At 50.8% G+C, this 16,027-nt stretch overlaps 1 protein-coding gene and 1 pseudogene across 1 annotated transcript in view; both read right to left on the reverse strand.

Annotated features, from left to right (window-relative positions):
* LOC141270784 (uncharacterized) overlaps positions 1–12,370 on the reverse strand; it is a 116,657-nt pseudogene extending 104,287 nt beyond the window's left edge.
* Positions 1–16,027, reverse strand: part of LOC141270645 (uncharacterized) — a 327,734-nt gene that overhangs the window by 149,339 nt on the left and 162,368 nt on the right. The window lies entirely within an intron of this gene.

Consider the following 16,027-nt stretch of genomic DNA (forward strand, 5'->3'; position numbering starts at 1 on the left):
ATCGTGGGGTACAGTTCACCTCACGCTTCTGGAGAGCCACTTGTAAACTACTAGACGTCACCCTGGACTTCTCTTCCGCTTACCACCCACAGTCCAATGGTCAAGTGGAGCGGATCAATCAGAACCTGACCAGTTACCTCCGGCACTTCGTTAATGCCCACCATTCTGACTGGGTGGATCTCCTACCATGGGCTGAGTTCTCTTACAATAATCACGAGAGCGAATCCTCCTCCAAATCCCCGTTTTTTGTAGTCTTTGGTCAGCATCCTCGGATTCCTTTTCCTGTCTCCACCTCGGTGGACAACCCGGCTGCGGAATCTCTCGTTAGCAAATTTTCCTCCATTTGGGAGAGTACCCGATCCGCACTCCTTCAGTCGTCCGAACGGATGAAAAGACACGCTGACAAAAAACGCCTGGATCCTCCTCAATTTCGTCCAGGAGATAAGGTCTGGCTCTCATCTAAATATGTTCGACTCAAGATACCTTCTTACAAGTTAGGGCCTCGGTTCATCGGTCCTCTGGAGGTCATCAGTCAGATCAACCCGGTGGCCTATAAATTGAAACTCCCGGCCAACTTACGGATCCCTAACTCCTTCCATGTATCTCTCCTCAAACCTGTGGTACTTAACTCTTTTTCCAAGTCTACAGGTACGCCTCCTGCTCCGGTTTCTGCTGAGGACGAGTTTGAGGTAGAGAGCATTCTTGCCACCAAAAGGGTAAGAGGAAAGACCTTTTTTCTAGTAGATTGGAAGGGGTTTGGTCCTGAGGAGAGAACGTGGGAGCCCCGGGAGAACATCCATGCCCCTCTCATCCTAGCTAAATTTCTGTCTGGCCTAAAAAAGGGGGGGCCTAAAGGGGGGGGTACTGTAGTGCCGGCGTCCCTGCCCTCTGCTAGGCAGGGACGCTGCTCCCCTCACCGCTCTGCCCCGTGCCCGGCGTCCCTCTCCCGCTCTACTGTCAGCGCGCGCTCCTTCCCGGCGTCCTCCTCCCGCTCTGCTCTCAGCGCGCGCTCCTTCCCGGCCCCTGTGCTTAGGGCGCGCGCGCTCCCCTCCTCTTAAAGGGGCCGCGCGCGCCGTCCTAAGGAGTCCCCGGCCAATGGCCAGAGGACTTCATCATATATAAGGCACCTCCTCCAAAATGGAGGTGCCCGAGCAATGTTGTTTGCACCTGTGTCTCACCTGTGCTTCAGCCCTCAGGTCCCGTTGCCAGTTACCTGCCAGTTACCTGTCAGATTCCTGCCTGATTACTTGCTACCTGTCTGCTAGTCTGAGGTCCGACGGTCTGCCTTACTACTCCTGTCAGTCTGTCTAAGGACCAGCCTGCCCGCTCACCTGGGAGCGCACCTCAGCTACCTGCCTGCTTGCCTGAGGTCCGACGGTCTGCCTTACAACTCCGGTCAGTCTGTCTATGGACCAACTTGCCCGCTCACCTGGGAGCGCTTCTCCGTTACCTGCCTGCTTGCCAGCCCGGAGGCTCCGTTGTCACGTGCTGTGACCACCAGCCACTCCAGACTCTTGCCCGCTCACCTGGGAGCGCTTCTCCGCTACCTGCCCGCTTGCCTATCCGGAGGCTCCGCTGTCACGTGCTGTGACCACCAGCTATTCCAGAGACTCTTGCCCGCTCACCTGGGAGCGCTTCTCCGCTACCTGCCTGCTTGCCTGCCCGGAGGCTCCGCTGTCACGTGCTGTGACCACCAGCTATTCCTGAGACTCTTGCCCGCTCACCTGGGAGCGCTTCTCCGTTACCTGCCTGCTTGCCTACCTGGAGGCTCCGCCGTCACGTGCTGTGACCACCTGCTATTCCAGAGACTCTCGCTTGCTCACCTGGGAGCACACATTCTCCATCTGCCTTGCTAGCCTACCTGGAGGTTCAGCCATCTCAGGTCGTACCTACCCTTTATCCAGAGACTGCCCCGATCACTTGCCGTGTCCTCCTGCCCGTACACCCAGAGACTGTCCTGGTCACCTCCTGTGACTGCCTGCCTGGTCGCCACCCGCTCCCTTACAAGGACCGCCCCCTTGTATTGTAGCCCAGAGGTTCCGCCTCCCAGACCCGTTACACTGATCACTCTCTTTCACGGTATTCCCGTGACAGTATCCCCTTCCGGAACCTCAGAACCAGGCTTATCTGGATGTAAAGCATGAAAAGACCAGACCAACCTGATCGCATGAACGTCAGACACTGGTATCCACATTCTCTCATCAGGACCGTAGCCCTTTCAATATACCAAATATTGAAGAGACCGGTGAACAAAGCGAGAATCGATAATCTTCGGTATCTGGAATTCCAGATTCCCTTCAACAGTGGCTGGGGAAGGTGATGGTGGAGATGGTCCAGAGGAAGCAATATATGTTTTGAGAAGTTATGGGTGAAAACACATTCAACCTTCAACTTAATGTTCTTGGAGGACAACCTGTTAGAATCTATGTTGTTTTACTATCGGCCATCTTGTTGTGGTTTGCTGGCTTCTAGTCTTTTCCTCTGATGCTGGGTGTCTTGGTCACGTGATCTCTTCACTCTATTACTCAGCACCTGTCTCCCATTCCCCGCTGGACATCAGTGTTGTGTCGCTTGGGCTCTGGCTAAGTTGCCTTGTTAAGTTCTTTGGACAATTGTTATCCTGGGACTTCTTGTTCCACCAGTTTTGTTCCCTTTAATCTTCGTTTCTGCAACTAACTTTTCTGTTCGGAGGTCTCTTGTTTTTGCTCCCAGTCCTTAGATCTTTTAGGGACCCCTTTCCTCTTCCTTCAGGTCTTCGTTTGAGTTCAGTGCAGGAGTTTCGGTGGAGCTATTCACAAGGAATAGGGCACCCACCCCATCGTAGGGTTAAGCTGAGTCTCAGTGCAGGGACAGCTTTTCCCTCCTATTCCTTAGTTCAAAGTTGCAGAACATAACAGTATCAAAACCTACAAAAGACAAGAAAATATATCATACCCTACCATCATTATATATAAATGTAAAGCAAAGTTGCATATGAAATACAGGGTACTTAGCCGTCCCACCAGCGACAAGGTGATACTAAATTGGGACGGTCCTACACTGTCTATATTAAAAACCTTACTGTATATCAAAGTTGAAGTAATGCATATAAAAGGGTAGACAAATAGAACCGGGTCCCAATATGATATATTTTTTTGTCTTTTGTAGGTTTTGCTTCTTTTTGCTAGAGTGAACATGCTCCTATTTCTTGCATGTGTACCATCTTAGACCTCAGTTCACATTGCTTGGTTTTTTGTCTTGTTTGCATTCTGTGCAAATTAAGGGTGTGGCATCCCCCTTGTTGAGCTGGTTAGTATATATGTAGCTTACCACGGGCTTAGGTGGTCTGATATTGGGACCCGGTTCTATTTGTCTACCCTTTTATATGCATTACTTCAACTTGGATATACAGTAAGGTTTTTAATATAGACAGTGTAGGACCGTCCCAATTTAGGGTCACCTTGTCGCTGGTGGGACGGCTTGTATACTTTTTTTGATCAAAAATAGTTCACCAAGAACCCTATATTTCATATGCAACTTTGCTTTACATTTATATATAATGATGGTAGGGTATGATATATTTTTTTGTCTTTTGTAGGTTTTGCTTTTTGCTAGTGTGAACATGCTCCTATTTCTTGCATGTGTACCATCTTAGACCTCAGTTCACATTGCTTGGTTTTTAGAACATAACAGTATGTCCAGCCCCGTTTAAAAAAAAAAGGGGGGGGGGGGCGGGGGAGGGTTTGTATTTTTTTCTTCTCCTCTCCTCTTCCTGGATTTTCTTCAGTATGAGTACCATCCAGGTACCATCCAAAGCTTGTAAGGGTTGACTCTGGAGGTTGCCAGTCTTCAGCAGTACGTGAGTAAATACCCTGCAGTACGCTATCAATAACCTAAGCTAGGATTACCTGAGTGTTTCTCGGGGAAACAATAGGATGTTTTTTCATTTAAAAATGCTTGTTTGTTGTATTTTCGGCTCAGACCTAGATCTTCTGGGACTGAACTACAGCGTGTAGGGATTATTATGTCTCTATTGCGTAAAGAATCTCAAATCTGGGCGTTTTCCTTGTCTCCTGATGATCATTGTTTCAGGTCTGTGGAGGCATTTTTTTGATGCCATGGGTTTGCTGTATGATGATCCTGATCGGGTTACATCAGCTGAGGAAGAGCTCAGACGTCTCAAACAGGGTTCTCTTGATGCTGAGAGTTATTGCACCCTGTTCAGACGATGGTCTGCAGAGGTCAGGTGGAAAGACCCTGCACTCAAGTTTCAGTTTCTGGCAGGCTTGAGTGAAAGGGTTAAAGATTTGCTCATTGCATTCCCTGCACCTGATACTCTGCAAGTTGACATGCAGCTAGCTATCCATGTGGATAGAAGTTTGAGGGCCAGACAGAATGAGAAGTTTCCTGTATTGCTGGACTCTGTTTCTCACGATATTCCTGCCGACACTGGGGAACCTATGCAGGTGGGGGCAATGTCATCCCGTTCCAAGGTGACGGACAGGAGGTTCTCTGAGGGACTTTGCTTGTTTTGCGGTAAGGCTGATCATTTTTTAAAGCATTGCGAGGTTCGCTTAAGGAAAGAAAAAAAAAAAGGTCGGTAGAAATAACATTCCCGTTCGCATTGCGTTTTTACGTTCTGCTGGGGTGTTTTTTCCTGGTAATATCACCTGTCAGGGTCGTTCGATTGAGTTTCAGGTTATGGTGGATTGTGGTTCTGCACTTAATTTTATTGATCAACAATTTCTTGAAATGTATAAGTTTGATTCTGAACCTTTGTCGTCTCCTTTTCCTGTGGTGGCGATTGATAATACTCCCCTGGAGCATGAGAGCATTCTTGGAAAGGTCACTGGGTTTCCGCTTATTATGAATATGGAACATCAGGAGCAGATTGACTTATTTGTACTTGCTAAGTTGCCTTCCCTGGTCGTCCTGGGGTTTCCCTGGTTAAAAGTGCATAATCCTTTGTTGGACTGGTCGTCTGGTTCCATAAGATCCTGGGGTCAGGGGTGTTATGATAAGTGTTGTAATGTTCACATTGCGGCTGTTGTGAAGGGGGAGTTACCTGAACCCATTCCGGATTTTTGGAGGGTTTTTTCGTAGGTGGAGTCGAAAGCTTTACCACCTCATAGAGATTACGATTGCGCTATTGACTTCGTCCCTGATGTTAAGCTCCCTAATAGTCGGTTGTTTAATCTGACAATTCCTGAGAGGGAGGCTTTGAAGGAGTACCTTCAGACTAGTTTAGCTGCAGGTCACATAAGACCCTCTAAGTCTCCTGTCGCGGTTGGGTTCTTTTTTGTCAAAAAGAAGGATGGGGGTCTTAGGCCATGTCTGGATTTTCAGGAGATTAATAAGATCACAGTGCGCAATCCTTACCCATTACCACTTATTCCGGATTTGTTTAACCAATTGACCGGAGCTAAATGGTTTTCTAAGATTGACCTTCGTGGGGCATATAATTTGGTGCGGGTGAAGGATGGAGATGAATGGAAGACAGCTTTTAACACCCTGGAAGGTCATTTTGAGTGTTTGGTGATGCCTTTTGGGCTTACCAACGCCTCTGCATTTTTTCAAAATTTCATCAATGACATTTTGAGACCCTTGATCGGTAGGAGTGTTATTGTTTATCTGGATGACATTTTGATTTATTCATCGGATCTTGAGTCTCATTGGCAGAGAGTCCACAAAGTTCTTCAGATACTGAGATAACACACTCTTTGCTAAATTGCAGAAGTGTCAGTTTTCTGTCCAGAAAATTATTTTTTTGGGTTACTTTGTCTCTTGTGATGGTTTTGAGATGGACCCGGTGAAAGTTCAGGCTGTGCTGGAGTGGCCGAGGCCTGAGGGTTTGAAGTCCATACAGAGGTTTTTGCCAATTATTACAGGAAATTCCTAAAGAATTTCTCTGTCATCGCTAAACCCATTACTGATCTCACCAAGAAGGGTGCTAATACAGTCCAATGGTCCACTGAGGCTATTGAAGCTTTTGAGTATCTCAAGGAGATGTTCAGCTCTGCTCTTGCTCTTATCCAGACGGATGAGACCAAGCCATTTTTGGTTGAGGTGGATGCCTCATCTATAGGCGTAGGGGCAGTTATGTCCCAGGAGGGTGAGGATGGGGTGTATCCCTGTGCTTTCTTTTCAAAAAAAAATTTCTGAGACAGAGCTCAACTATGATGTTGGGAATCGTGAGTTGTTGGCTATTAAACTCGTGTTCGAGCATTAGTGACATTTTTTGGAGGGGGCTCGACATCCTATACAGGTTTTCACTGATCATAAGAATTTGATTTATCTGGACGCAGCTAAACGTTTGAATGCCCATCAGGCTAGGTGGGCACTGTTTTTTGCCCAGTTCAATTTTTCAGTAACCTTTGTCCTGGGGACAAAGAATGTTAAGGCTGACGCTTTGACTCATAGTTTCTCTCCAGCGGTGAATGCTGAGAGGGAGGAGTGTATTTTGCAGAGAGGGGTGGTGGTGGCCACATTGGATTCTGAGTTGGAGAATAGCATCCTAGGAGCTCAGAGTGCGGCACCAACTAACACTCCGTGTGGTAAATTGCTTGTGCCTAGAGCCTTGAGGAGAGCGTTGTTTGTTGAATGTCATGAGTCTCGGCTGGCGGGTCACCCAGGAATTTCGGAAACTAGGAAGTCTATCGGTCGGACTTTCTGGTGGCCAGGGTGGCAAAGGGAAGTCATCAAGTGGGTGCATCAGTGCTCTGTGTGCGCTAGGTCGAAGGCCTCTCATGCTCCGGCTGCGGGGTTGCTGTGCCGCTTGGAAGTTCCTAGTTCGCCATGGACGCACCTTGCCATGGATTTTATCACCGATCTGCCTTTATCGGAAGGTTTTTCTGTCATCTGGGTTGTTGTGGACCGGTTTAGTAAAATGTGTCATCTGGTTCCGTTCACCAAGACTCTTGCTAAGGCTTTTGTGAAGGAGATTGTCAGGCTCCATGGTGTTCCCACGGACATTGTTTCCGATAGAGGACCACAGTTTGTGGCTCGTTTTTGGCGTGCTTTTTGTGACAGATTGAAAATTCATTTGTCATTCTGGTCAGGGTATTATCCAGAGTCCAATGGACAGACTGAAAGGAAGAACCAGGATGTCGAGCAGTTTTTGAGATGTTTTGTGGCAGACAATCAGAAAATATGGTCAGAATTTCTACCACTTGCGGAGTTTGCCCTTAATAATCATACTTCTTCCTCGGCTGGTTGTTCTTATTTTTAGTTGTACTGGCAGGTATCCATCTTTTGGTCCATTTTCCAAAGTTGGGGCTGCTGTACCGGAGGAGGACAATTTTTCTGGTGATTTGGAGAGGGTTTGGACCAGTGTACGCCTGAACCTTGAGGCTAACAGGAGCTCAAAAGGGTATTTTGACAAAAAAAGAAAGGAGTCCTTGTTTGCTGTTGGGGATATGGTTTGGTTGTCCTCTAGGAATCTTCATTTGAAAATTCCTTCTAAAAAACTGGGGCCTAAATTTGAGGTTGGGCATTCCCTCGTCCTGGAGGATTAATTCTGTGTTTCATGTGTCCTTACTTAAGAAGGCGGACATGCCTGATAAGCAGGCGAAGCCTACTGTTCCTCCTGTTGATGAGGACGGTGAATTTGAGATTTCTCGCATTTTGGATTCCAGGTGGCATGGAGGAAGATTACAGTATCTTGTGTCCTGGAGAGGTTTCGGCCCCGAGGATAATTCCTGGGTGAAGGCCGAGCAAATCTCGGCCTCAAGGCTACTTAAGGCTTTTCACAGGAGATTTCCTGGTAAGGCTCAGCCAAGAGGATCTGGAGGATCCTTGTAAAAGGGGAGGTACTGTTAGTAAAACAACATAGATTCTATCGGCCATCTTGTTGTGGTTTGCTGGCTTCTAGTCTTTTCCTCTGGTGCTGGGTTGTCTTGGTCACGTCATCTCTTCACTCTTTATTACTCAGCACCCCTCTCCCATTCCCTGCTGGACATCAGTGTTGTGTCGCTTGTGCTCTGGCTAAGTTGCCTTGTTAAGTTCTTTGTGCTTTGGACAATTGTTATCCTGGGACTTCTTGTTCCACCAGTTTTGTTCCCTTTAATCTTCATTTCTGCAACTAACTTTTCTGTTCGGAGGTCTCCTGTTTTTGCTCCCAGTCCTTAGATATTTTAGGGACCCCTTTCCCCTTCCTTCAGGTCTTCGTTTGAGTTCAGTGCAGGAGTTTCGGTGGGGCTTTTCACAAGGAATAGGGCACCCACCCCAGCGTAGGGTTAAGCTGAGCCTCAGTGCAGGGACAGCTTTTCCCTCCTATTCCTTAGTTCTAAGTTGTAGAACATAAAACAACCACATCGAATCAGAGGTCCGGACCCACCAAGGGTCTCTAATCAGCCATACTCTTAAATTTGGACCCCATCTTCCTCAAATTATTAAGAACACCACCTTGCCACACTGATGTAGTAGATGAAGAAAACCATTCCTCCTCAGGTACTCCTGAGAACGATTCCTACTGAAGGAGCAGAATTGAGGATGAAAACCGGATGCCCCGAAGAATGGGGACTTGCCAGTAGAGTCATGACTACAGTTATTCACAGCGTACTCAGAGGTAAATAAGAAACCCAATTCTCCTGATTCTCGGGCACAAAGCACCTAAGATATGTCTCAAGACTCTGGTTCACGCAGTTTGTCCATTAGATTGTGGATGAAAGGCATATGAAAATGAAAGACAAATCCCTAAGCAAGCACAAAATGCTTTCAAAAATTGGAAATAAATTGAACCCCCTGGTCGGAAACCATATCAGATGGAATCCCATATAATTTCATGATTTCTTTAATTAAAATTTGAGCTAAAGTCTTGGCATTTGGTAAAACAGGTAGCACAATGAAATGAGCCATCTTGCTGAATCTATTCACCACCATATTACAATGTTAGTGAAGAGCCCTGGACAGACGAGTATTTGGGGTCTTAGAACGCGAACATGTACTGCAGGCAGCTACATATTCCCGAACATCCTGGTGCACCCCAGACCACGAGTAAGAAATACTGTGGTGGCTTTACTACCAGGATTTCCAGCCAGGACAGAATCATGATGTTCACTCAAAAATTTAAGACAGAAGTTCACAGGGAAAAACCATTTACCTGAAGAACAGGCAGCAGGGGCGTCCCCCTGAGACTCTACGACCTCTTTCTTCAGATCAGAACATATAGTAGCAAGAACTACCCCTTTCTTTAATATAGGGACCGGCTCGCAATTACTTCCTCCCTCCAGAAAACAACGAGATAAAGCATCCGCCTTAGAGGGAATCTGTCACCACTTTGGAGTTATCAAACCTCTACTTTGGGCATACAGGGTATAGAAAAGTAAATCTATACTTACCTGTATGGCCCATAGTAGAGGTCTGATTGCAGAGAAATCTGTTTTTATAAACTCAGTTTTTCACAGGCTTGACATGCGGGGGACGTCAAGAAATCCCCGCCTATATGCTCATTATTCCCCCATATCCCCACCTATATGCTTAATTATCATATTCCACCTCTCCCCTGCACGTCACAGGGCCCTGTGATGTCCACTGTGCTCCCTGACTTCCCAGGCATGCGCAAAGCGCCGATCATACAGAGCGCACTTTGCTTCATCCCTTCCCCATCTGCCTGTGCACTGCGCCGCAGGTTTCTATTGGTCCGGCGAATAAATCAATAGGTCATCCAGAAAGACTACCACAAATCTACAGGCCATATTACAAAAAATGTAATTTACAAAGTGCTGAAAAATGGTGGGAGCATTAGTCAACCCAAATTGCATAATGAGGTTTTCATAGTGTCCCGCTGGTGTATTAAATACAGTCTTCCACTCATTCCCCTTCTTTATATGAAAGAAATTATATGCCACACTGAGGTCCAGTTTAGAAAACCACTTCGCTCCGACGATCTGATTAAAGAGGTCTGGAATGAGAAGGAGAGGATTTGGATCCTGAAACGTGATCCCATTTAGTTCACGAAAATCTAGGCAGGGACATAACCCCCAGTTTAGAAAAACACTGCTGCAAAGGGAGATGAGGAAGGTCTGATAAGACACTTATTAGACAGACTTTGTGTGATATAGTACTTCATGGCTTGCCTATTTTGAGGTGTCTGGCTATATCTCTCACGTAGACGGCGGTCCACTTGGATAGCTAGAGACACGGCAGCCTCCAGGGAAACCCGGGTCTTATACAGAGCAAAGGTAAAAGGCATCCTTTACCCTCTCAGAAAGCCCCAGACAGAACTGACTATGGAGCGTGGGGTCATTCCACCTAGTATCTGTTAGACCACCTACGGAACTCGGAGCATTACTCCACCACTGGCCAGTGTACCTGCTGAAGCTGCCATTGTGCAGACTAAGCCAGAGAGACACAGTCGGGGTCGTCACAGATAAGACCTAGAGCCTGAAAAAAATTCCTCGACCATCTAAAGCGACTGGGAGTCAGATGGAAGAGAAAATGCCCAGGTTTGAAGGTCACCCTGGAGAAGAGAAATTACAATCCCCACCCATTGTTTCTCTGTACCTGCAGAGTGAGAACATAACCGAAAATAAAGTTTGCAAGCCTCCCTGAAAACCATAAACTTATCCCGACCCTCAGAGAACCTATCCGCACAGCGATAATGATCTCCACCAGGAGTTGCCCGGAAACCGCGGGCCCTAAGCATGGAGTCAATGGGCGCTGAAGAGCAACTGAGCGCAAGTCTGCCACCTCCAGGCAGAGATGTTGTAGCTACCCTGCCACAGCAGCCACAGGATCCATAATTGATTCAAAGAAGTACGGCTAGTGATAATGTCACTTAGTGACAAGGGACTGTGGGCACCTATCCGATCCCTCGAACTAGGGCGCCCTAGGCTCTCTCTGTACTCCGGATTACTTTGGATGATGGGAGATGCTGGGGTGTCGTAACTTGCTAAGCTTCTATTTTACCCTAATTTGTTCCCTCCCCCACCCAGGGAGGTGTAAGGCCGAAGTGTATTGGATAACACTAACCAGATAGACAGGGATGAAAGTACAATCATTCAAATATACTCATTAAACAACAGAATGGGAAACAGAAGGTATAGGTAGGAGAAACCAAATAGGAGAGTGTAAAGATCTGATGTTGCGGGTTAATAATGCAACAATATTTTATTAATCACATCCGTGTCAATGCCGCAACTCCAAGTAAATGGCCAAAATACAGTTCTCTCAGTCCTTAAGTTCTCAACCTGGGATCAGTAGTTCCACTGACTTTGTATCAGGCCATACTCACTGTCTCACAACTTTTAGTTGGCCCACAGATTTCGCATCTCCAGCCAGTATAGACTGTAGCCACAGCCCAAGATCCTTCAGATGACAGATAAAACGATGGAAGCAGATATCCAGTAGCAGCAGTCCTTCAATAAAGTTTAAATCCAAACGACATATCCACAACTGTAGCACGTTTATCCAGCCCAGTTGATAACTGATCTCCAACATTCCGTAAGCCATCCATCCATCAGCTTCACAGCCATTGATCCTATCTCTTTGGCGTCCTTCCACAAACTGCCCACTAACCTTGTCTCTTTTTACCTCCCTGGGCTCAGCCCCATCAAGGTCAGAAGTGATGACATTCTCCCCCTTAAGCATCTACTGTTAGCTGAAACAATGAAGAATATTCCAGGAGCCTTCACCTGAGACTGCAGGTAAGACCCCCTGTGGTGATGGCCCTCTCAGAGAACAATAGTTTAAGGCTCCAGAGATAAGGTCCCTGAATGAAAGCATTGATTCCTGAAGCTGAACTGATGAGCAAACAAATCACTAATAAAACATAATAATAATATTGACGGAACTCGTACACCGTGATGAAAAAGTATTTAGTAATTGGCCAGGTCCTCACAGAGAGAATGAGGATAAACATGTAAACCAACTCCACGCAGAAATCTCCTGAACACTCTCCAACCTCCTACTCCAAACACTGAATTTCTCATCCAACACCTAACCAGGAAGGTAGAACTATTACTGGCAATTCCCAAGTGCCAGTGGTGAGAATATATACCAGAGGGGAGTGGTCAACACAGAACAGCTGAGACAGTTCAGGATGGAGAACTCCAGGAGATCAACTAAACTGATTAACCCTTGCAATGAGAAAGGAAGGAAAACCTACACTGTTTAATAAGATGGTGAAGAAGTTCTAATCAGTGCAGGAGTCGATGTAACCACAATCTTCTGGCCCTTGTCTGTCGCGGTATCCATGTGACATTGCTTTTTCCAGGCTGTTTCCTGCGCATTCAAATTCAATGTATTCTGTGGCCATGCCTCAGCCAAAAGGAGCTCAGAAAAAGAAATAAAAGAGATAAAGACAACGCTATTAGACCGTCAGAACGAGCTAACTGACGGGCTCTCAGTTACAGGTCGGCCATTTTCTCTCATTAGTGCAGCTTTCCTCACAAACTGACCAGCACTTCTGTCCACACAACGGCTACAAGTGGGGGAAGTATATGGCCAGAGCCGCCCACCAGTCTATGAGTGTTAGAAAGCGGCAACAGAAAAACACCGACAGTCTCAGCGCTCAAAGGGTTAATGCCCCCCTGCGCCCAGTAATGGGGGAACTCCACATACCTCCACCTGCAGAGCCGCCACCACATATATGGCTGTTCTGTGTGCACAGGACCTGTGATGAGGTCACAGGAGGGGAGGAGTCAGGGGTCACATGATCAGGGGCCTCAGTGGATGCAGGACTCTGCTGTGCTGGTTGTCATGGTGCTGGATGAGGTGAAGGTTATGTGTGGGGTCAGGAGGGGTTTACAGTGTGGATGTAGCAGAGCCGTGTGTACGAGGTGTACGGAGCGGAGCCGCGTGTACGAGGCGTACGGAGCAGAGCCGCGTGTGTACGAGGTGTACGGAGCAGAGCCGTGTGTGTACGAGGTGTACGGAGCGGCGCCGCGTGTGTACGAGGTGTACGGAGCGGAGCCGCGCGCGTACGAGGTGTACGGAGCGGAGCCGCGCGCGTACGAGGTGTACGGAGCGGAGCCGCACGCGTACGAGGTGTACGGAGCGGAGCCGCTCGCGTACGAGGTGTACGGAGCGGAGCCGCGCGCGTACGAGGTGTACGGAGCGGAGCCGCGCGCGTACGAGGTGTACGGGGCGGAGCCACGTGTGTACGAGGTGGACGGAGCGGAGCCGCGTGTGTGTACGAGGTGTACGGAGCGGAGCCACGTGTGTACGAGGTGTACGGAGCGGAGCCGCGCGTGTACGAGCTGTACGGAGCGGAGCCGCGTAGGTACGAGGTGTACGGAGCGGAGCCGCGCGTGTACGAGGTGTACGGAGCTGAGCCGCGCGCGTACGAGGTGTACGGAGCTGAGCAGCGCGCGTACGAGGTGTACGGAGCGGAGCCGCGCGCGTACTTGGCGTACGGAGCGGAGCCGTGCGCGCGTACGAGGCGTACGGTGCGGAGCCGCGGGTGTACGAAGCGTACGCGCCGGAGCCGCGGGTGTACGAAGTGTACGGGGCGGAGCCGCGGGTGTACGAAGTGTACGGGGCGGAGCCGCGGGTGTATGAAGTGTACGGAGCGGACCCGCGTGTGCATGATGCGTACGGAGCGGACACGCGCGTGTGTACGAACCGTACGGAGCGGAGCCGCGCGTGTACGAGGCGTACGGAGCGGAGCCGCGCGTGTACGAGGCTTACGGAGCGCAGCCGCGCGTGTACGAGGTGTACGGAGCGGAGCCGCGCGTGTACGAAGCGGAGTCGCGCATGTACAAGGTGTACGGAGCGGAGCCGCGCGTGTACAAGGTTTACGGAGCGGAGCCGCGCGTGTACGAGGCTTACGGAGCGCAGCCGCGCGTGTAAGAGGTGTACGGAGCGGAGCCACGTGTGTACGAAGCGGAGCCGCGTATTTACGAGGTGTACAGAGCGGAGCCGTGCGTGTACGAGGTGTACGGAGCGGAGCCATACGTGTACGAGCTGTACGGAGCGGAGCCGCGCGTGTAAGAGGTGTACGGAGCGGAGCCACGTGTGTACGAGGTGTACGAATCGGAGCCGCGCATGTACGAGGTGTACGGAGCGGAGCCGCGTGTGTACGAGGCGTACGGAGCGGAGCCGCGCGTGTAAAAGGCGTACGGAGCGGGGCCGCGCGTGTACGAGGTGTACGGAGCGGAGCAGCGTGTGTACGAGGTGTACGGAGCAGAGCCGCTTGAATACAAGGTGTATGGAGTGGAGTTGCGCGTCTACGGAGCGGAGCTGCGCGTTTACGAGACGTACGGAGCAGAGCTGCGCGCCTACGAGGCGCAAGGAGCGGAGCCGCGCGTGTACGAGGCGTACGGAGAGGAGCCGCGCGTGTACGAGGCGTACGGAGCGGAGCCGCGCGTGTACGAGGCGTACAGAGCGGAGTTGCACTTGTATGGAGCGGAGCGGCGCGTGTACGAGGTGTACGGAGCGGAGCCGCCCGTGTACGAGGTGTACGGAGCAGAGCCGCGGGTGTACGAAGTGGAGCCGCGGGTGTACAAAGTGTACGGAGAGGAGCCGCGCGTATACGAGGCGTACGGAGAGGAGCCGCGCGTGTACGAGGTGTACGGAGCGGAGCCGCGCATGTACGAGGCGTACGGAGCGGAGCCGCGCGTGTAAGAGGCGTACGGAGCGGAGCTTCGCGTGTACGAGGCGTACGGAGGGAGCCGCACGTGTACGAGGTGTACGGAGCGAAGCCGCGCTTGTACAAGGTATACGGTGCGGAGCCGCGCGTGTAAAGGTGTACGGAGCGGAGTTGCGCATGTACGGAGCGGAGCCGCGCGTGTACGAGGTGTACGGAGCGGAGCCGTGCGTGTACGAGGCGTACGGAGCAGAGTCGCGTGTGTACGAGGCGTACGGAGCGGATCCGCGCGTGTATGAGGCGTACGGAGCAGAGTCGCGTGTGTACGAGGCATACGGAGCGGATCCGCGCGTGTATGAGGCGTACGGAGCAGAGTCGCGTGTGTACGAGGCGTACGGAGGGAGCCGCACGTATATGAGGTGTACAGAGCGGAGCCGCGCGTCTACAAGGTGTACGGAGCGGAGTTGCGCGTGTACGGATCTGAGCCGCGCATGTACAAGTTGTACGGATCTGAGCCGCGCGTGTACAAGGTGTACGGAGTGGAGTTGCGCGTGTATGGAGCGGAGCCGCGCGTGTACGAGGTGTACGGAGCGGAGCCGCGCATGTACCAGGTGTACAGAATGGACCTGCGTGTGTACGAGGTGTGCGGAGCGTAGCCGCGTATGTACGAGGTGTACAGAGCGGAGCCGCGCGTGTACGAGGTGTACGGAGCGGAGCCGCGGGTGTACAAAGTGTATGGAGCGGAGCCGCGGGTGTAGGAAGTGTACGGAGCGGAGCCGCGCATGTACGAAGCATACGGAGCGGAGCCGCGGGTGTACGAAGTGTACGGAGCGGAGCCGCATGTGTACAAGGCGTACGGAGCGGAGCCGCGCGTGTACGAGGTGTACGGAGCAGAACCGCGTGTGTACGAGGTATACGGAGCGGAGCCGCGTGTGTACGAGGTGTACTGAGCGGAGCCGCGTATGTACGAGGTGTACGGAGCCGAGCCGCGTGTGTAAGAGGTGTACGGAGCGGAGCCGCGTGTGTACGAGGTGTACGGAGCGTAGCCGCGCATGTACGAGGCGTACGGAGCAGAGCTGCGGTAGTACGAAGCGTACGGAGCGGAGCCGCGGGTGTACGAAGTGTACGGGGCGGAGCCGCATGTGTACGAGGCGTACGGAGTGGAGCCGCGTGTGTATGAGGTGTACGGAGTGAAAGCCGCGGGTGTACGAAGTGTACGGAGCGGAGCCGCGGGTGTATGAGGCATACGGAGCGGAGCCGCGTGTGTACGAGGCGTACGGAGCGGAGCCACGTGTGTACGAGGCGTACGGAGCGGAGCCGCGCGTGTAAGAGGCATACGGAGCGGAGCTTCGCATGTACGAGGCGTACGGAGGGAGCCGCACGTGTACGAGGTGTACGGAGCGGAGCCGCGCATGTACTAGGTGTACGGAGTGGAGCCGCGCGTGTAAAGGTGTACGGAGCGGAGTTGCGCGTGAACGGAGCGGAGCCGCGCGTGTACAAGGTGTACGGATCTGAGCCGCT

The sequence above is a fragment of the Phyllobates terribilis genome, unplaced genomic scaffold, assembly GCF_046119375.1.
Source record: "Phyllobates terribilis strain yellow unplaced genomic scaffold, ASM4611937v1 Scaffold_5__5_contigs__length_657084704, whole genome shotgun sequence".
Taxonomy (NCBI): domain Eukaryota; kingdom Metazoa; phylum Chordata; class Amphibia; order Anura; family Dendrobatidae; genus Phyllobates; species Phyllobates terribilis.